The 21755-nt window shown below is 39.6% G+C and overlaps 1 long non-coding RNA gene across 1 annotated transcript in view; it reads left to right on the plus strand.

Annotated features, from left to right (window-relative positions):
- LOC147151348 (uncharacterized) overlaps positions 1-21755 on the plus strand; it is a 42385-nt gene that overhangs the window by 14145 nt on the left and 6485 nt on the right. The window contains exon 3 of the long non-coding RNA XR_015083330.1: positions 6200-6287. This is a non-coding gene — a long non-coding RNA (uncharacterized LOC147151348). The remainder of the gene's footprint in view (positions 1-6199; positions 6288-21755) is intronic.

Consider the following 21755-nt stretch of genomic DNA (forward strand, 5'->3'; position numbering starts at 1 on the left):
CTCGCAGGCCACCACTGGCACATTTAATAAGAGCTGTCTAAACAATTATGCTTTTACAAAGAATGACCGTAAAAAAAAAAAAAAGGTGACCTTTCTGTATATTCATCTTCCAGATATGACTTCCTTTTGTCAAGTCATTTCAACATCCTTGAAATCTGGGATCTATCAAATAGAATCTATGTCCTTTTCAAAACACAAATGCAGATGACTGTTTTTCAGATACTGTGAGCCCAGCCCCCCCCCCGAAAAATAAAACCTTAACAGCAGTGAAGCACTGCAAACTACAATAATAAAGATCCATCCATATACCGCTTGTCTTCATTAGGGTCACCCTGGACCGGCCGCCAGCCAATCGCAGGTCAACATAGACAACCATTCACACTCACATCCACACCTACCAACTTGTTGGTGATTGGTTCAAAGGTTCAAAGAAAATGAAGATGAGTTTTGATTGATTTGACAAATGTTTCCAATTGTGGCCATAGTTGACAGTAATCGTGAGAGCTGTTTCTAATTTTTTTGGTTGCCGTATTGGTGGCAAACTATTAGAAACAGCTCTCGGGATGATGCAATGCTCTTCGACACCACTGCGAACCATAACCTCAATAATAAGCATATTGTCAAATGAATACCTCTTGGAGCAGGGGTGTTCAAAGTCCGACCTATGGGTTGTATGCGGCCCGCCATCAATTTTAACAGCTACCCGCACCACATCGTTAGCCTAATAGCATAAGTGCCCAAGTTATTTTGAGCTTACTGTCACATTATCAATGGCAAATACCAATGTGTTTGTTTGCTAAGAATGTTTTTTGTCTTTGTCTGTAGATTTTTAGCTCACGATAATCTGCAGTCTCAATCGAGGCAATTTTCAACTTGTTGTCAAAAACGTTCAAAATGGCTTGGGCAGCTATGATATTAGGCCAACAATACACTGAAAATAACATTTTACACGGCTAGCAACACTATTTTTGAAAGTATGGCAGTGTAAAAAGTGGAGAGGATGCAACACCTGGCGTTTTGTCCACATTACTTTTGCATTCAAACATAGCATTTTGTGGGCAAGTCATCAGCATATTTCTTGCGATTTGCTCACATGGTCACAGGTGCCTGTATACTTTAACAAGGAAGTGGCAAGAGTGCTGTAGTAGCCCCGCTAAGCAACGTGCCTACGTGTAAGCAACGCAAAACGAAATTTGAAGTGGGCCTTAGTATCGTTCTCTTGTGAATAAACAGAAATACGGGGGGGGGGGGGGGGGAATGGCTGAGTCAGGCACTCAGCATTGCATCATGCAAACACTTTCCTTATCCTTTCCAGGTGATTAACATCAACAATATACCCTACAGTAGTGCCATCCAGCAAAGATTGGATTTCCATAGCTTCCTCTGACAGTAATGATTCCTCCCAACCTTTGATCACAGCCAGATATCACCACGGCAGCAACGTGGCTGAAAATACGGCTCCTCGCTGATGGTAACAAGCAGCCAGTGTGCTTACGTGCCTCCCACTCCAGAGCGGCGTAATTTATTCTCATCACTCGGGACGCAACTCGCAGCGACACGGATCCACCGGTCGCCGTGGTACCTGGCAACAATGCAGGAAGCGGCGTGGGGGATTAGATGCAATCAAGAGGGGAAGGGCACGGTTACCAGGCAGGTTTAGAGCCACGTGGGCTCCCACTGTGACACGGCACTCATCTTCGCAACATTGGACCAAAAAGAGGGGAACCGCGCTGAGATCTTATCCCACAGAAGCCAATTTCCTCCACCAAAGTTCTTCTTGTCAGAGTGTGGCTCAAGCACTTCAAAGTGGAGAGCCATATAGAGAGCACGATTCATTTGGCAGCTCATGTTGTCCGCCTTCAAAAAAGCCAAAGCTCGCCGCGAGACGCGCGGCAGGGCTGATTCCGGCTTCAGAGAGGGGAAAGAATTTGGCGGCGGCTTAGGGCGCCCATCCCCATCCAGAGGTGGGCTCTTTTTCATCTCGGCGCAGCCTTAGCGACTGGGTTTGGTGACTAGGCGCTTCACAGGTGGGAGTCGGCCCGGGTCAAAGAAGCGCGCTCACTAAGGACGGGATTTGCCGCTGTTATTTTTCTATTAGGGCAGAATTATGCTAAGCCTTCAGAGGCCATCTTTGTGTTGCTATGGCAGCCCATATTTCCTACCGGGTTGTGACCTTGAATGACTACAGTGCAAAGCCAAGTCGCCCCCGCACCCTTTGAGGATTAGAAGCAGGGTCTCTTAGTTATGCAAAATACCTCTGATATGATTGAGCCTTGAATGGTTGAATGACAAACTTTATTGAGATTGCCTCTCTTTTCATCCGATTATTGTCACTCGATTATTTCCAATCACTTGGCACGGCTTCAAACGACGCTTTGTGAAGGACCACGCCGAGCTTTTCTTTTCCGGCACCTCCACTAAGCTCATATCGCCGACCATTTGCGGGACAAAGCACGCACGGGCCGCTGTCCCGGGACGACATTTCTCAAATAGATATAAGGAAAAATACATCACTTAAGAAGGGAAAAAAAAATCACAACCAGCTTCAAAATTTTAATTTGATAAACAAGTATCTGATGGACCAAGCAACAGATCATGACAGATGTCTTTAGATCACCCATTGTTGATTTGAATACATGGTGATAACACACAAGCGATAAGTCAGAAGTATTTTAGGAAAACCACCTACCGCCTTTTGTCTTGATGTAATCTTTGGTTTTGGGCCTTTTTGGAATAAATTCAACCAAGGGTGAGGACTTGACTTTTTATATGAATCCTCATTTGTACTTAAGTTAAGAGATTGTTTATAGAGTTGTATAAATGTGTCACTATATCAAAGAGTGCAGGAGTCAGAATGTGCAAGCAAGGCAGTTGCTGTTGGGTTGGGTTTGATTTTTCTTAATCGATTCACTCTACTTGTCAAAAGTTTTAGAACACCACAATTTTGTCCTTTTTTTTTTTTTTTTTACTTTATTGAAATTCAAGCATTTCAAATCCAATTAATAGCTTCAAATTGTACAAAAAAGTATGTGATGATGTCCAAAACTGAAAAAATAATTTGCAATTCAGAACTATACAAAAAGGCAGACTCAAACCCAGTTGAGCTGGTTTGGGATGAACCCTATCCGCCTAAGGTGACTACTTTAATGAGTCAGCAATTGAAAATACATTTTGATGTATAGTATGAGTCCATGAAATTGTCTGCGCTTTCATTTCACGGCGCAATGAGACAATGAACTGCATGAATTTCAATGAAAAAAAACAACAACTAAACTTTTGACCGATTGTGCACATGTGGACCAACATTTGTCTCAAAAGAGTAGTTAGATACTATCATTTGAAAGTACTTAGTTACTGTCTTTAAATCAGGGGTCTGAAACTCTGGTCCTGGAGATCTGCTATCCAGCTTTTTTTAGACGTCTCCCTCCTCCAATACACCTGATTTAAATGATGAGATCATCAGCAAGCTCTGCAGGAGCCTGATAAGGACCCTGATCATTTGAATCGGTGTGTTGGAGGAAGGAAACATCTAAAACATGCATGAAAGTGGCCCTCGAGGACCGGAGTTTGAGACCCTCGCTCCAAATAATTATGCATTACATTTCTTATTTGTTGATTTGTAATTACTTTCACCAAAACAACTCCAGAATTTACCTGGATAAATAGAGGTTAAACAAATTCAAAAATCAAACAACTATGACCAAAAAATATTTTACAACGTTATAGAATAAAATAAATTAAAAAAATTAAAAAGTCACTTTCAGTTTTTCCTTTAATGCTTTTTCACGACCGCCTTCAGTAAATGAACAAATGCTCATTAGTTGTGAAGTTTCTTGCTCACCATGCCCAATCACTAAGTGACATCTGACTAATCAGTGTGCAGCTTTAATAACCAACCATGATGTACCATCAGCGGCTGAAAATCCAGAAATGACAGTACATCAGTCTGCATAGCAAGGCGCGAGCTAATTAGAAAGCCATGTCAAAGCAAGGAAAGCAATATGTGTCGACCAAGTGAATGAGATCCCAAAAGGTGTCCCGGGAAAAGACAAAAGTGGCCATCTAGTAACAGCAAAGTGAAAAAGCTTCGAAACTCGCCATAAAAGTATCGCAATCGGGGGAATAATACCAAAATTTAATGTGGAATGAATTAGATTATCTTGCCTTACAGAAATTTGCTTTACTTTACTACTGAATCTTTTCCACCATCTAATAAGCGAATTAGCATATAATTAATGCATTGTTAACCTAACTGCTCATTCAAAGTGGATTCATTTGTTGTGGGGTCAAATTTGGCCTTTCTACTCACGCATTTCGAGATCCTTTTGCCACTTTTCATGACACGTAATTTGGGCGGTCAAGATGGTGACATTTATAGAAAGAGCTTCACTACACAAGCACTTTTTTGAACTCACAAACTGATGATTTCAAGCTGTTTCAACGAGGGGGGGGAAAGCCACATTCCATCCAGGCAAACTGCCTTTCAGGTAACTAAAAACTGACTTTGTGGCACATGTTTCAGTCAATTTGACTTTGGACAGTCCAGTTTGCTTTGATGCGTTTCTCTTTGGCAAAATTGGCCACTGTCTCACATACATCATGGCATCATTTGTAGAGCTTCCCTCCGCAAACAATTTTATTTATTTTTTCTCTCCAAACTGATGATTTCAATCTGTCTCAACAATCACCATGTTCGAAAATGAGCTGTTGTTGTTGTTCTTTTTCAAATGACGCGATTTTTCTGTTTGGTTGTGGCTTTTTGAGAACACGCAAACTCCGTTTTAGTTGAAACATGAAAACAGACCTTTGGAAAATGTTTCAATTAGATTAACATTTGATTTATTTCTCAGTGATTTCACATGTATGAGTTCATTCTCCTTCCTTTAGCCTTCTAAAATACTGCGATGGTTCAAATGTCAGGTTTCATCGGACCGCCACAAAATTTTCCACGAGGCAAAATGTGTGATGTCTAAATAACCCAACCCGGTGGAAGTTTTTGGCCAGAATTCCAAAAGTGTGGTACAAACACTGCTCATCACCAAAAGAGCACTACATTGAAGAATTGTGGTGGCAGCATCATGCTGTGTGGGCTGTTTTTCTTCCAGCTGGAACTGGGGCCTTAGTTAAAGAGGAGGGAATTGTAGACAGTTACAAATCCTATCAGTGTCAGCATAAAACCTTCAGGCTTCTGCTAGGAAGCAGAAAAACAATTCCAGGAAATGTCGACTAGAACATAGAAAATGTGTTTAGGATTAATCAGTGGCACTTTAAATTGTGTCAGGTGTGTGCTGACAAGGTGGAAGAAATTATGAACTGTTCAATTTTACAGTCCTTGTTACCCCCAAAACTTTGAGGAAGCGGAAAAGATGTCAGGAAAGCCTACTAGAACAGTTGAACGTTATTTTGGTTTAATCAGAGGCATGTTAAATGATGCCAGGAGTGCTGAAAAGGTGGAAGGAATTATGAACAGTTCAATTTTACAGTCCATGTTACCCCCAAAACTTTGAGGAAGCGGAAAAGATGTCAGGAAAGCCTACTAGAACAGTTGAACGTTATTTTGGTTTAATCAGAGGCATGTTAAATGATGCCAAGAGTGCTGACAAGGTGGAAGGAATTATGAACTGTTCAATTTTACAGTCCTTGTAACCCCAAAAACTTTGAGGAAGCGGATAAGATGTCAGGAAAGCCTACTAGAACAGTTGAATGTTATTTTGGGTTAATCAGAGGCACGTTAAATGATGCCAGGAGTGCTGAAGGAACTATGAACAATTGAAAACCACATTCAGTGTGCGCACAAATTCTTCAGGAAGGAACAAAATATCAGAAATAGCTTACGGTAATTGCAAAGATTTATGTGGAGTTCATCAGAGGCACTTGAAATGGTGTTAGGTGTATGTTGACAAGGCGGAGTGAATTATGAACAGTTCCAACCTGCATCCCGTGTTACCACAACACCTCTGAGAAGCATGCATTTTTATGGATTTAATTAGCCTTATGGTTGGGTACACCCCCTGCTCGGTACACAGAACAGCTCGTGTTTGTGCATTTTCTGGTGGACATTTTATAAAGACAACTAGAGTTGATTTTTGTTTACTTTTGTTTATGCTGGAGTGTTGAAATGTATAGAGACAAAGCTTAAATGTGTATTTTGCAGCCAGATCAAGTCAAGTGTGTTATTTTTTGGTCACAATCCGTCCAGCTGTTTCGAGAGCTGCCATCAAAGCTTCAACTGGGAGATGCGGGCGAGGCAGCCATTCAGAGCCGCAAATGGAGATGACGCTTTGAAGGTACGAGATTGACACTATTGTGATCACAATGCACAACAGGAGGCAACTTTGAAGGGGAAAAATGTGGAGAGTATCGGCTTTCGCATTACAAACGGAAAACACACGTGGAATGTACGTTAAACAACAAAGCGACATATGTCCAAACTCGGGCTGGCGAAAAATATCAATAAGTATACTTCTCATAATCTGTTGTGATAGATTATCAATACACTAGCAGTGAATATTGAGAGCTTGTATTGACCACACAAGAGCTCAAAATGAATTCCAACACTGTTATCTCAAGGGGTAATGGCTCTTCCAGATGGTGTTATTTTAATTAAAGATGGAAATGTGGAGTGTACTCATGTAATTGCTGAAGGCGCAACTATTTAACTTGCAAAATAAGAAATATTTAACCACAGCTCTTTTTTTTTTAACTAAGTGAAGCGTTAAAAGTGTTCAAACAGGGCATAACGCAACACTTTTGTTTTCACAATAAATATAGTAAAACTGCTCATTTCATTTTAAAGTGGACGTTTATTATGGCCAGTCTTCTCAGACTACGTGACATTTTTGTCGCTCACGATGATCGCGCTGTCAGACTACCAGATGGACGGCCGTTTAAAATTAGAGGCGGACCTGCCTATAGACGGGTACTAATTCTTTACCCCCCAGGGAAAAAAAGGCAAACTACGGATGATGGAAGGATGGATGACGGGTAGCGGATGCTCAATTTTTAGTAAACAGTAAAAGTTTCTAGTAACGTTCAACTGTTTTAATAGGCTTTCCTGACATCTTTTCTGCTTGCTCAAAGTTTTGGGGGTAACAAGGACTTTAAAATTGAACTGTTCATAATTTCTTCCACCTGTAGAGTATGGAGCTATACGTACAAAACCGGAAAAAGTGTTGAAATCGACTGTGTGGGAGTCGTTTAACCACTCAACTGTTTTGCTGTGTAGAGTAAATAATCAACACCGCCGGGAGTCATATTTACTCTCCCCATAGTTATTTAACCTGTATTGTTAAATTGTATTAACTCTGTGCCGTGTTAGCCAGTGTAAAATATGCACTCAGTTTTGAGTTATTCTAACACCGAAATCTTTAACACTGTGGAAAGAGTTACTTTAACACCAATTCTTAATGGACCAAATATACTCAGACACAGTGTTAAATTTAACTCTGTAAGTGTTAAATCAACACTGTGAAATGTGCTGTGTAGTTAGATATTTGAGTTCAGCTGGGAGCATAAGCAAATGTGTCTGTAGTTTTTTTCCATGTTTGACAGAACCAGAAAGGTCAGGACGCAAATCTTCACTGCGCTCTGGACTTTGCTGCACGGCTACTTGAACACTGTCGTTATTAAGTCTTGTCATGCGAACTACACCACAAACCCAAGCAACCAGGACTTTTTTTTTTTTTTAGCCTAACGCAAAAATAAAGCAGGACGGCCGTTGCCGCATCAGAATCTGGTTGTCAGTTTGGGAATTGATCAGTCTCAGTCCCGTGTCGCCTCCCTGTCAAGTGGCAGGTCTCCGTCAGATTTTGTGACAGTGACAGTGCTCGAGAGAAGTCCCCATGCAGCGCCACCAAAGTGCTGTCGATCATCTTATTTTTTACAAACTCCTCACGCGTGTCTCTCAATCTAATCGGACTTTGAGGCTCACGTAAGACAAAGACGGCTCGACGTCTTCTGCGCAGGTGTGTGTGGGGGTGGGGTGTGTGTGTGTGTGTGTGTGTGTGTGTGTGTGTGTGTGTGTGCGTGTGTGTGCGAGTGTGTGTGTGCGCTCACCACCCAATAGTTCTTTTGAGTCAGTTGTTCAGCCAAGTTTGAAAAACATGACAGTCACATTTTAGCTGCTCTGATGTCACAGCGTATTTTTATTCCCAGCTTGAAAGTTCAATCAATATGAGGTTTGCTTCCACTTTGATGTGAGGTCTCCAGTGAAGTGATTTTTAGCATGCTACCTGCCTCCGCTAATGCCTGTCACCCACCCACTGCATACCTGCAAAAAAGACTGAAGAGACAAGGAGCTGCCAGAGCCGCCTCATGCACGCTTGCCTTTCATTGCTCGTGACTGCAATTTTTTGAAAGACGCAAGGCCACCGGATTCACGCAGCGACGTGACAAGACAAACGGAGAAAGTGAAGTATTCATTATATAGCGAAGTAATGGAACATGATTCCGAACTTGAATAGTAAAAAATAAAAATAGTGGAGTGGAGCTTTCCACTAAGGCCGGACGGCAGGAGCATTATCAAGACTTAAATACAATAATGAAAGAAATACACTGGCGTGCATAATTATTCCGTTTTTGTCTGAATAATATAGGACCAAAATTAAAAAAAAAAAAAAAAAGGGGAAATCCAAACTTTAGTTCGAGTGCATTTAATCAGTGTGGAGAGCAAAATCCTACATTAACTCATTCACTGCCATTGACAAATTTACTTTTCTACTGTCTATTCACAGTCAAGCCATTCAGTCCCAGGAACCTATTTCATTTTATTTTTTTCATTTTTTTTTAAACGTTATGGTAAAAGAGGGTCTGAAAATGTTTGGCAGTGAATGTTAGGAAATTATTCCCTTAAATCAAATCATGTGTGCCCCAATTATTAGCTCCCCTGATGTTAATATGTTGTACTACTCCATTAGCCCTGCCCACAAGTTTTCAATTGAGTTGAGGTCTGGGGACTGAGATGACCATGAAAGGAACTTGATTCTGTGTTTAGTGAACCAATTCTACAATTTTCAGGTATGAACGTATGCTTCTGCAATAATTAAAAAGTGAATTTAATTCAATTCTTTTGACTCATAATAAAAATTAAAATATAAAAATAAAAATGATTCCTGTGTTTTTTCCTGAGCTTATGGACAAACAAACAAATGGCGATGAAATAGGTCATTCAGGTCATTTCATAAAATAATACGAGTAAAGACAAATCCCACTAGATTTACTTTTGAAATGTAATAAATTTTACTGCTTATTTGAAGTATTGGCAGTTGTGATCAGTCAAAAGACAATCATTGTTTCTGAGAATTTTTAAATTTTTTTTAGCTTTTAATGCTGAAATGTCTTTACTGTTACGTATATGTCGTAACTTAAGTTTCATGATTCACAGTATTTTTTCTGAAGATTCTAATTCCATTTTTTGACATATCGTATTGCTACCTATGCCTTTTCCACGAAAACAGAAATGCAAATGCATCTTAGTGTCTTAAGAGTTTCTTTTTTGGTCTTTTACAAGTGGTCCGTCTTTTTCCACTCAAGCTGTCTTTACCGTTAATGCCACTGGAGACAGCTTCATTTTGTTGTTGCAATACACCAGAGGGACCTGTGAGCTGAAGTGCCAGGATGAGGCAGCCATTTTGCATCCACACAACAGTAGAATGTAAAAGAAATAGTCATATTAGTGATATGTATGAATTTGCGAACATGTGGGAATTAACACAGGACTTTACCGTTATTACAATTGTAAAGACAATAGTGTAATGGCTTTAACGAGTAGTTAAGATCATTCATGTATTTGTAGCTGCGGAGTTTGAAAGCCAATACATGGAAAGTGAGCAACTTACAATTTTTCATGAGGCTGTTAATGGTTTTACTGTTATGCATGAAATGTATTTAAGATGACCACCATTTGATCTGTCAATACGGACTGCCTAAATATGAATGTTTTAAATCATCAATAACGTGTTTGAAAATTGGACTTTAAGCATAGCGGGGGTTTGTTTTGCTCAAATTATATTTAAATGACACATGAATCTACCTTGGAGTGGGTAATCAATTACTGGGCGTATGTATTGCTGTTCATGCAGATTTTTCATAAAGTTTCTGTATTGGGGGTCACATTAGATTATAAAGGCAGGTGTAGCTAAAGAAGTGCCTAGTGAATGTATCGGGCTCAAAATTGCCTTGTCTTTACGATTATTTTTTTCATAATGAGTCATGCATTATTCACAAGAAGAACAAAGAAAATGTCCAAAAATACTTGCATTATTAATATAAATATATACATGGCCCATTCCGCCATATCTGTTTGTTTTTTTCGACTCTAAAACTGATAAAAACATGGAAAACTAGTTTTTTTCATTATTTAATTGTACTGAAGGTCAATTGATTATCAGAACTGGAAGTAACAGGGAGTTTTTAATCATAGAATGAGCAAGTGCATGGAGTGCAGTCAGACCCAGAAAAAAAATCTGTGAATAATTGACACTGATTATAATTGCCATAATTTCCCCACCCCTGGTCCAAAAACTGCAAGTAAGCATTGATCGGGGAAAAAACTGTCCAAATAATGAGGATAGGCTAACAAAAAGAAAAAGGCGGGTAGGTGAATCTGCCATGCTGAAGCCCAAATATACTGTAAAGGGATCAACTGTATATGAACTATAGCCACATGGCATGCATGCTAATAGCATTTTGGGGGTGAATGGAGGGGAATAACAAATAACTTATATTAAAAAATAATAATAATTCAGGTAACAGGACTGGCTTGAGATTTTAACCCTCCTGCAGTCATAGTTGTAATAAACTGAAAAAAAAAAATCAGTGGCCTTACTATTTGCCTTCCTGTGGCCTGCAAATTCCTGTGGACAATGTGACTTGTGGAATATTCTAAATTTGCGAGAGGGGAGAGGAATGAGTGAAAACCCAGGGAGGGACACGACATACAGTATTTTTTTAAGAATATTGTCTATGCAAGCCCACTAGTTGAAACAAGGCATTCTGATAAATATTGCGAAGAGTTAATCCACCCGTTTTTAGCCATCTCTAGGCTCGGCCATTTTGTCACTTCTGCTGAAAATGATATCGCAGTTGCTCAGGGCTCAGGTAAGGACCAATCACGGCTGACCTGTTTTCTGAATCTGAGCCGTGATTGGTCGTTGTGAGCAGTTGTGATGTCATTTTCAGTGAGAAAGTTCAAAATGGCTGTGAGAAAAGTCATTTCTCAAGTGAGAAAATGGCCGCCCCCTGATATGGCTAAAAACGAGTGCATTTTGCTGCTCAACTCATAGTCCACAAATGCAATATTAATGAGAATGGCATGTTTCAATTAGTGGGCCTGCTGCAAACATATTTTTGAAAAAAACTGTGTTTGGGTTGATTTTCACTTTAGGAGTGAATTTGAACTAAATTTCCGTTTTTCTTTTTAGAAAATGAACTTAAAGTAGGTATATTGGTATGAGAAAAAAAAGAAATATGTAAAAAGGTAGCCTTTCTAAAGAATTTAAATGATTATACTTCATGGTAAAGTTCTATATTTTGCCAGCGTTCAAGGTCATTTCAACTAATCTTTTCAAATGTGCTGATGAAATGTTCAATCAGACCGAGAGAAGGCTAAAAATGTATTTCACTGTTGATTTTTATCGTACATTTTATCTCCTGCATGCAGAAATGTACTTTTTTGGCACATGCCCCACGCCTCCACAAGTAGCTCCTATATTCATAGACTTGAGGTGTAATTATTTGTTGATTGATTTATTGCATTTCCCCCTCTAAAAGTATGCGTTCACTTTGTGTATAGCAACATTATGCAACGTTGTGACGTTGGAGGGGAACGCCGTCTGATCAAGATCTAGTAATCTTGTTTTCTGCCTATGACGACGACAGGAGACCCCCCTGATAGACACACACACACACCTACACAAAATCACACGCGCGCACACACACACCTGACGAAAAGCTCAACCCGCCGCGGCGTCAGAGAGTTCGGATTTAAGGAGGATTAAATATTAGATTTCAATTTACCTGCCTGCGACAAAGTAATTACCTTAGCCCCCCCCCTGGAAGGTGAAAAAAATGCAATTATGGAAAGAGTGGAGCACACATTCCGACGGGGATGAAGTAAAATAGCTCCATGACAAATAAAGCGCAAATCTGTGACTTTAATGAAAGTCATTATTAGGAGGTGGAGGGAGAAAAAAAACGTCGCAGATTTTGCAGTCTGGAAAGTCAATCTGAAGCTTATTTGAAAATGCATCAAATCATATTTCATTTGTTCTCATTTCCCGCCGTCTAAACCCACATTTGCAAACACAATAGGATCGTGAAATTGGTTTTAAGGGCAATAATATAAAATAATTACTCTTAACGGAATTTAATACAACAGATTTTATGTCTGTGAAGCATTTTTGAATAAAAACCTGTGCGTCTATTATATTGCTGTAATTAAATCTTATTTGGTATTCAATCACATAGCCATAGAAGCCAAAGTCATACTATTATTATTATTATAATTATAATTATAATTATTATTATTATTATCATCATTATCATTATTATTGCGTGTCATATTTTTAACGTCCGCCCCTCTTCTCATTTAAATAATTATGTTTATTCTTCATGTCTTCATCAGTTCACAACTGTTAATGTCCAGGAAACGACAGCGCTATAGATCATCATACAAAGATGGATTGTTAACTTCATGAGCAATCCGGAAACTTGAATAAAAGCGCGATTTACTGTTGCGTTCAAAGAAACTGGGAAAATGTTAATGTAGTGTTGGGGGCTCGGCCCGCTTGTGTCTCCGAGTTGTGTACCTCTGGATGAACCCCCGCTTGCTTTTTAGTCATGCTGTGTGCACGCTGGCTCTGACTCGGCTTTGGGGGCCGAACAACTGGAGACAAGCTCACCGGTCGCGGGCTCATTGAAGGCCTATGAATGCATCACGAGCAATCCGATTGGATTTACACGTTGCTAAAAGATTCTGAACCAACTAATGCAATTTTTTACTTGGAGCATTTTGGGCCCCCGGTAATTATAAATTTAACATATTTTATGCTTTGGCCGCTGTTTAAGGCCCCCCGCAAAATTGTCACACGCAAATATAATGTCACCTCCTCCATAACATTTTGTTTCCGAGAAAAAAATAGAAATGAACACTTCACACCTGCGCAATTTATGCCCAAAACGCATATTACTTGTCAAGAATGGCATTAAGGTGCAAATTGCGTCAAAAATAGCTTGTAAATTAGCTAAATCAATATTAGTACTATAGCAGTATCGGGATTGGATATACATTTGTGAAATATGACTGATGAATGCGCTACATACACACTTGCGGCTCTCTTGTTAAACGAAAATCAGATTTCAATTGACTTGTTTCTGTCTGTCACTATATGTGTGTAAGTAAGTAAGTAAGTAAGTAAGTAAGTAAGTATATATATATATATATATATATATATATATATATATATATATATATATATATATATAAAATTGCATTATATATACTTATATTACTAACAATATATGTAAGTAATGAAATGTTGTTTCACTCACGTTTCGTAAGTTTCATTTCCAGTCTAAATAAACACAATTAAATGCATTAATCAGTTCTAATTTAAAAAAAATCAAAAGCTCTACTTATATATTTGCTTAGATTTGATTTATTGTCTTTGAAAATTAGGATAAGCAGTAGGGAAAAAATGGCTGGATTCAAAGGACCGTCATCGGACACACACTGTAGGCACACTTGCACGATCGATCCCACCCAAAAGCTGTGTTAAGAAAAATGATGTTTTTTTTCTAAAGACAATAATATTCAATTTAGATTGAAACTCATACCAAAATATTCGAAACATATTTCAGTATGATGCAGTTCACTTTTACGCCACTAAACAAACAACAGCAATACACTTCTTTGAGTACTTTTTTATGCAGCTAATCATGTCCTTACACGCATCTATTAGCATTATAATTATAATTCCACGTTTAGTGTGTACTCTATCCATCATTTCGTTCAATCGTTGCTTGCATTATTTGAAAACTGAATGCTGTTTATTCTTATCATTCGAGTCTTTAATATAATATTCATAATTACACATGTAGAACTCTAGGTGACAAGCTGTTTCACTCTATTAAGACTTCAATACAAACTTCAATTGTTATCTTGAAACACTGGCATAAATAGCACATAAATGCCCGCAGGCTGGTCCATGCAAGTTTAATTATGTTTAAAAAAAAAAAATAGAAAAAAAACGCGGCACCATTAAACCTTGGAGGGTGTCCCAAATATTGTTTTTTGTTTTTTAAACAATTGCACATTATCTCCTGACTTTGATTGTGCGTTGCAAATGAGTGTTGGAGATTGTGAGCACTTTGAAAGATTCATTTCAACACGCGGGCGTAATCTCTTCAAACGGGAGAAGATGTCGCCGGGTCATCACACGTTCTCGTTTCCCATTAAGAGTTTGCCACGAGATAGACACATTAAAAAATAACATCAGGCTTCCTCTCACCTCAGCGGGTCACAAACTGGGCCGAGGGCTAATTGTCTCTAATGGGAAGTTCCACAAGCCAACAGAGGAAAATAAGACAATAAAGCATCATCACACTATTGCAGAAGTTTGTTTTGTCTTTGTCAAAGTGTGAAAACGAGATGGGTAACTAACAGGAAATTTGCTTGTTAACAGCCATCCTCCGTGGAAGTGTGACTGAATGTGTGCAGCAGACTAGTTTCATATTTCATACGCACAGATGGGTTTAAAAAATTGTCTTTGTATATTCTAAAAAGCCTGAATTCTCCAATATCCCCCCGGGTGCTTTTTCTACCTGTCCTCGGAGATGAGCTACTCTCTCCTGTCCAAAAATACAGGGAGAATCAAAATAATTCCACAACTACTTCAAAGTGCACATGAGCCTCCTGAGTCATCTGGGCGAATAAATAAATAAAAATACATAACTAATTGCGTTTTTCAAAGCCAAATCTTAATTTATTGGGGGGTAAAAGAGAGATAACACATGGGTGCGTTTTCATCTTCATCAGGCTCCAGTTTGGATTTTGAAATGAGTCCATTAACTGCAACAAAGGTGATGCTAAGCAACCATATAACGAAATTAATGAAAATCCTAATTTCTGTAGTTCTTAAAGATGGAGTTTGCAACTACAAAAAAAAAAAAAAAGTAATTGTAAAGGAGTAGTAAAAAAAAAAAAGAAAGTAAAGTAAAAGTATTTGTTAAAACTGTCAGGTCAAAGCTGTTACTGCTTTAATGAAATAACCTGGGAAAATAAATTGTCTCAAAAGTCTAATTTAATTTTTAAGGAACCACCACACCCAAGAAGAACGATCAATCTTACACTGGTGTAAATTACACCGCATGGTCAACAGCTAATTTTAATCACAGACGGCTTTATGTGTCCCTAAACATATTTTTGACACTCATTTCACATTTGTCTTTACTCTTTTATCTGGCACATTGGGTTTTAGCGATAATTTCATGTTTTGTTTTTAAGTTTGACCTATAAAAGGTTGTACAATATGGATTTTACCATGAATTGTCATTTATAGCTATGAAATTTCAGGGGAAAAAAATCACCGGTTTGCAGAAGCTTTGCTGAAACTATGGTGGAAGATCCAGCTCCAGAAGAAAAAAAAGCCTCTCCCTCGTTTGCTGACAACTGGACAAAAGGCTCATAACCACACTGTAAAAAAAAAGGTTTTAATTTAATTTAACTTTGGTAAAATTTCAAGTTGCGCATTTCAACTAAATATCATGGAAAAATATGTCACAATGAGGAAATACGAGTTCACAGAACTGTTGTCCGTCGTTTGGGCGCCCCAACTTAAAGTAAAAGCAACTCACACTTTTTTCGGAGCTAACAGCTTGCGAGCTTTGTTGTGCCAACTAAAGTTGTTGCCATAAATGTCAACGATTTGCCGTATATTTTAAAGCTGTTCCAACTTAAATGGCTTTTTTAGCCCCCCAAAAAATACAAGTTGCGTGTTTATATCTCGTAAAATTCGGAGGAAATCCTTCACGGTGTAACTCTGCACGTGGGTTAGACCTAAAGTTGGTAATGTTGCACACAAGCGCAGGCCAGAGGGAGGGCTGAACCGTTGTGGGAGTGGTCACAGTTAACAGCAAGCTTAGCCAATCAGAGTGGCTTCTTTCACTCCCTTTAAATGTGGCGCGCTAATTTCTTACTGCAGTGTAGACATGGCGGAAGCACATTTTTGCTGTGAAATGGCCACCCACACCACCACCACCACCACCCGTTCGTGTACCCTCTCCCCATATCTGTGCTGTCCAGTGAGATGATTTAAAAAAAAAAACATTACAAACATCTTGGCAGTGATTCAGAGAGTTTGACGCCAGCTGTTCACCTATTTATGAATGAAATATGCCGTGTTAGAACAGCTGTCTACCCTGCGCCGGCTACTTTGACGTGGTCTTAGCAGGCATAAAACTTAGAACGACTTTCTGTCAACAACTTGTCAATCCACTAGGCACATCGCCCTGCTCGGCAGACATCGGTCTGCTGAATTGGCAAAGACGAGGAGCGGGCCTTCAGCTGATACAAAAATAAGGATCTGCCGGCATATGCGCCATCTACGGAAATAGAGCCCTTTGTGTTTTGGTCCACTGCAAATAAGTCATGCTACCAATGTAGCAGCCTTAAAATCTGAAGCGCTTATGCTGTTCAGAAATGTGGAGATCTGGAGACTAGCTTAGCTGACTCTGGGCAAAAGGTGGATTGCACCCAGGACTGGTCGCCACAGTCAATGAAAAGGGAGCACCAAATACACACTTTCCACATTGTCAAAATGTTGTCATTAAGATACATGCATCATTCACTGCAACTTTATTAGCAAGGCCCCGCCCTATCTTGGCTCTCTGCTCACCATACATACCACCACCAGCACTCTCCTTTTTCACTTCTCCATTCTTTTAGGAAACTCATTTTATTGCTTTACTTTACTTTTAATATATTTAACTCTTTTGTTTGTAAATTTACTTTAAACTATGTGAAGCACATTGCGTTACCTTGTGTATGAAATGCAATACAGAGCTGGGCAATCTGTCCTGTGGGCGGAACGGTCCGTCCCTTCGTCCCGGATGGATGCCCATTTTTGGGGTGGAGGACGGAGGGTGACACGTTTTTAAAAAAGGGGCAGACCAAGCAAGGGCGCAGGTTTTTTTTTTATCATTTTCCTTGATTTTAGCCTAAGCCAAAAGCGGGTATCTCACTGAGCGACGAACGATTGCCAATGTACCAAGTTTGGGGTATTTGTCAGGGTTTGTGAAAGTTTGAAATAAGATTACAAAGCTGTTTCCAGACAGTTATTACTTAACTCAAACGCTATTTCTTGTCACAAACACACTATGAATGTGTTCAAAATTTCTCTTCGGGACAAGGCTCGAAACAACCAATTTCGTACTATTTTTTTGCACGTCTTTTTGAAAATTGTCCGGCCCTAAAACAAACATATTTAAGAGCATTTAAAGGGATATGAGGAAAAAGTAAGAAAAGTTTGTTGAACTTCAAGAAAGGTCATTTTTTATTATTCTATTTTTTTCTGCTTCGCAAGCCTGAAAAGTCCACGAATTGCATCATTGCATGATGAATTCTTCATTTCAAGTGCAAGGCAGGGTCATTAAAAGCAGACACTGCTGAATAGTCATTTGGACAAGTCTCATTCGAACTCCTCTTGTGTCGGGACTGATTTGTGCGTGTGCGCGTGTATGGGTGTGTTGTGGAATGTTGTGCCTTTTGTACCCTTGCAAGTGTGTTTGCTCATATGCGTGCCCGCGTGTGTGTCCATGCGTGTGCCGCCTATTACCGCAGTTTAACCCCCGTGTTCCCCTGAACGCACCATTCTTCCTGCAGCATCCTCCCCTCCCTCAACCCCCACCCCTTCACTTTTGTCCTAAGAGGGCAATTAAGGAAACAAACGTTTTCCCCAAGATAAGCTGACTGCCAGCTTTGCATACTAATGCAATGCCAAGTGGTTACAAATAATAAGTGCTCTAATTACCAACACTGTTTTCAATCAGAAATTGCTCAATTTCCCAGGATGAGGTCTCCATGGCTGGATATAAAAAACACCCCAAAAAAACGCAACCTGACAGCGGCAGGAGACAATCATATCCGTGTGTGACGTTCCTGATTTGGCGTGTTCGTGTGTGAACGAACAATCATCTTATGGACCCTGTGTGGTGTGACCCTCTCGATAGTTGGCGCCCCCACCCAACACCCTACCAGTCAAGTGAGAATTCCTGTCAGGGATGACAATTATCCCCCCTTTTATAACCTGGCCGTGTTATTGTGCGGCACGTGAAGCGGTGATGAGCACAATGTGGCGCTTCATCCCCTAGGTGAGCAATTTTGCTGCAATTGTGATCATCAGCGCAAAGCGGGGGCCTGCTCATTTATTAAGCAATTTCCTTCGCGAGAAAAGTAGCGGGATGGCGCTTTTAATTTGCCAGGGGACGGTAATATCTCTGAAAAGCAACAGCAATTATAACAGGCGTGATGCCAAAAATAGGAGGAAGTTTGACATATAGACCCATGGGATGAATCGAGTGCAAGTGGCCCAAAGTGTTTCGACGGGGGAAGCGAGGGGCTTTCACAGACCAACACAGGACCATTTGCATTAGATGAATGCATGGGAAGGGAATCCATTTCATCAAAGAAGGTTCACCTCCACTAAACTTGTGCATGATTTAATTAGGAGTTGAACCGATTAATCGACTAACCACTAGTCACATTTTTGGCATCTCGCCTTTTAATCATGCAATTTACAGATGACTTCCAACTTCTGCCACTGTCATCAGACTAGAAGGCTCTGTGGAGCAGTGAAATGTCTGGCCAACAAGGTGTCGTGGTTTTCCAAAGGCTAAATAAGTGGTTTTGCATCGCAGTTTGCGAGGCAAAATTTGCAATGTAATCAACACACATTGAAAAGCAAAACCGAGAATCAAGCGCTGAAATGGACCCAAAAGCTTCACTGGCCTGCGTCGCTCATGTCAACAATTTCGGGTAGGTTTAATGCCTCTACACACCAATCCGACGTCGGTCGCATTGGCCTAGAAGTCCTAGAACGTCGGACCGGAAAATGACAGAAGAACACACTGCCAAAGCTGACTGAGACACTCCAAAGGACCTTCTGTGCATGCCTGAGAAGTAGTATCCCCCCCGTCCATGCCATCGGACTTAGTATATCTGTATATTTACCAAACACTTGCGAATGGTTTATGTATGAAAATATACTCAAGTCAAAAAATAAATCCTACTGGTAATGACGGTAATGTCGGATAACAGCGGTCTTCTTTTTTTTTTCGCGTTCTTCTGTCCAGCCAGCCATTATGTCCATAGAGGAGATGTGAAAAATAAGCGAAGTTGATTTAGTTCTTGAGGAAAATCTTCACCGTTTGTCCGCATTCGTCACTTCACGTTCGTGTCCAGTGCACTAACTCATTAGCTAACAGCCAATCGCAGTTATCATTTGTCCCGACAGCCCGACCCAATTCTACATGTTCAATCGGACGACACCACCCCGCCGCCGCGGACAACTCGATTGTCCTTTGTTTTTGTCTTTGTCAATTAATATCATACATGAGCTTTAGAGTTTCATTTTAAATTTATTTTGCTATTGCTGTACATCTGTAGCTCCAGAAGAAAGATCAGTTGTTTTAGAAATGTAGTTTACTTTATTGCACAATACTTAATGACCTTTTTGGTTATCTCGCACTCAACAAATAATTCATATACAGTGGTACCTCTACTTACAAACGTCTCTTCATACGAAATGTTCAAGTTACGAAACGCATCAGCGGGAAAATATTGCCTCTTGTTAAGAAAGACATTTCAGGATACGAAAGGTAAAAGTATGGGCTGCGACTCGCAGTATGGGCTGCTAATCGCAGCTCCAGATTTTCTCAGTTAACATACTCATAGCTGCTTTGCCATTGGCTATTACCTAGCATCTTCCTGGCATCCCATTGGCTAAGAGGGACATCTACCGTATGTGTCTATGCGTGTAGATAGACAGGCAGATAGATATATATGTGACAGATATGTCTATGCAGCGTCCTCGTCATTCGCCCCTCGGGTCATGAGGTGTTCCGATAGTTTTATGTGAATTAGAAATGAGGAAAAGAAAAAAAAGATTTTTTTTTAATTTGGTCCATACAAACAAAGCAAGAGATAATAGAAATATGAAAAAGTGATGCGTTTGGTTGATCTCGCCAACGAATATGACCGTAATGTATCGACAGTCGCCACGTTATTAAATCAGTTGTTTTTACAAAACGCCAAGCAAAAACCACTTCTGAGAGAGAACATGAACCAAAGAGGGCAAAAAGCGATGAGGACAGCAATTAAAAGGTAAACGACCATCATTTTTATTCTTTACTCTATTCTTTGTTTTTTTCATTATGCACAACTCTCATTTCTTGTGCAATAATCTAATTGTAACATGTATTTGTTACATGTTTTGAGGCATTTTTATGCTTTATAAAACATTAACGTCTGAATATTGGGGGGCTTGGAACGTATTAGGGCATTTACGTGGAAAACACATCTCTACTTACAAAATTTCCTACTTAAGAAATTTCTTCCAGAACCAATTAATTTCGTAAGTAGAGGTACCACTGTATTTCAAAAAAATACTAAAACTAATAAAAATATAAACCAGCATTTTTGGAAAAAATAAACACTAGTAAAAATGATTAAGCTTGCTCTAAAAACTAATAAAAACGAACTGAATTTAAACAGACAAGAGTTAAAATGAAATAAAAAGCAACGATAATGAAAAATCCCAAACTATTATAACCCAACATCCCAACATACAGTAATTACACGTCATAAAAATACTCCTTACATTCGCCTTTTAAGTTTTATGTTTTAATGCAGTACAGCACAGTGTTATATTTTTACATTAAAAATGTTTTTGGTGGGCTGACTGGATTTATTCTCAATTTCACTTAATTGCTCTGAAAATGATTACCGGTAATTTGTTTCTATACTGTATGTATGCCAGCAAAGTGACAGGCTGAAACAAATCTGCTCTTCTACAAAATGGCAGAAGGTACTATTAACGTGCGCATCCATCTGTTACCGTTCATATAACTGAGTAATAGCAAAATGTTCAATTAAACAGGTGAACATTTCCCCATCAGTACCGGTAAATAAAATTTGTTAGTAAATTCAGACAAACTCATTTTGTGCAAAGGAGATTTTTCTGATGCAAAACATGTGCCTCGGCTCAATAAAAGTTGACGAAGACTGGATTAGCCTAATTATATCTCTGTAACACCACTCAGTCTCTTTACAGGATGAGCAAACAAGATCGCCCTGAGCTGACCTTTAACTTTGGCGACGGCTGACGGCAGCCTGGCGCCCGATCAATGAACCAAATGAGCGGCCTGCCCGTCTCCTGGCCCGTTCGTCCGGGCCAGGAAGGTGCGGACGCTGCCAGAAGCATCGACAAACAAGCCGCGCCGTCCAAATTGACTCTCGCCCGTCCCGCAGGGTGACAGTGGGGATGCCGCGCCGCCCTGCCATGTAGGAAAGGACGGCCAGAAGAATGGATCTTTCTCTAATAAACTACTTGTGAATGTCAGAATAGATCTGAGCAAGTCGGGTAAAAGATGACAATTTGGGAAAATAATCAAATTGTGATTTTTTTTTTCCTCCTCAATATTGCGGCTGTGATTTAATATGCAAATATTTTTTTGGAGGTCCTCTTCTCATGTATTTTTTT

This window comes from Filicampus tigris, chromosome 2 (genome assembly GCF_054856515.1).
Source record: "Filicampus tigris isolate MCC_2025a chromosome 2, RoL_Ftig_1.0, whole genome shotgun sequence".
Lineage (NCBI taxonomy): Eukaryota > Metazoa > Chordata > Actinopteri > Syngnathiformes > Syngnathidae > Filicampus > Filicampus tigris.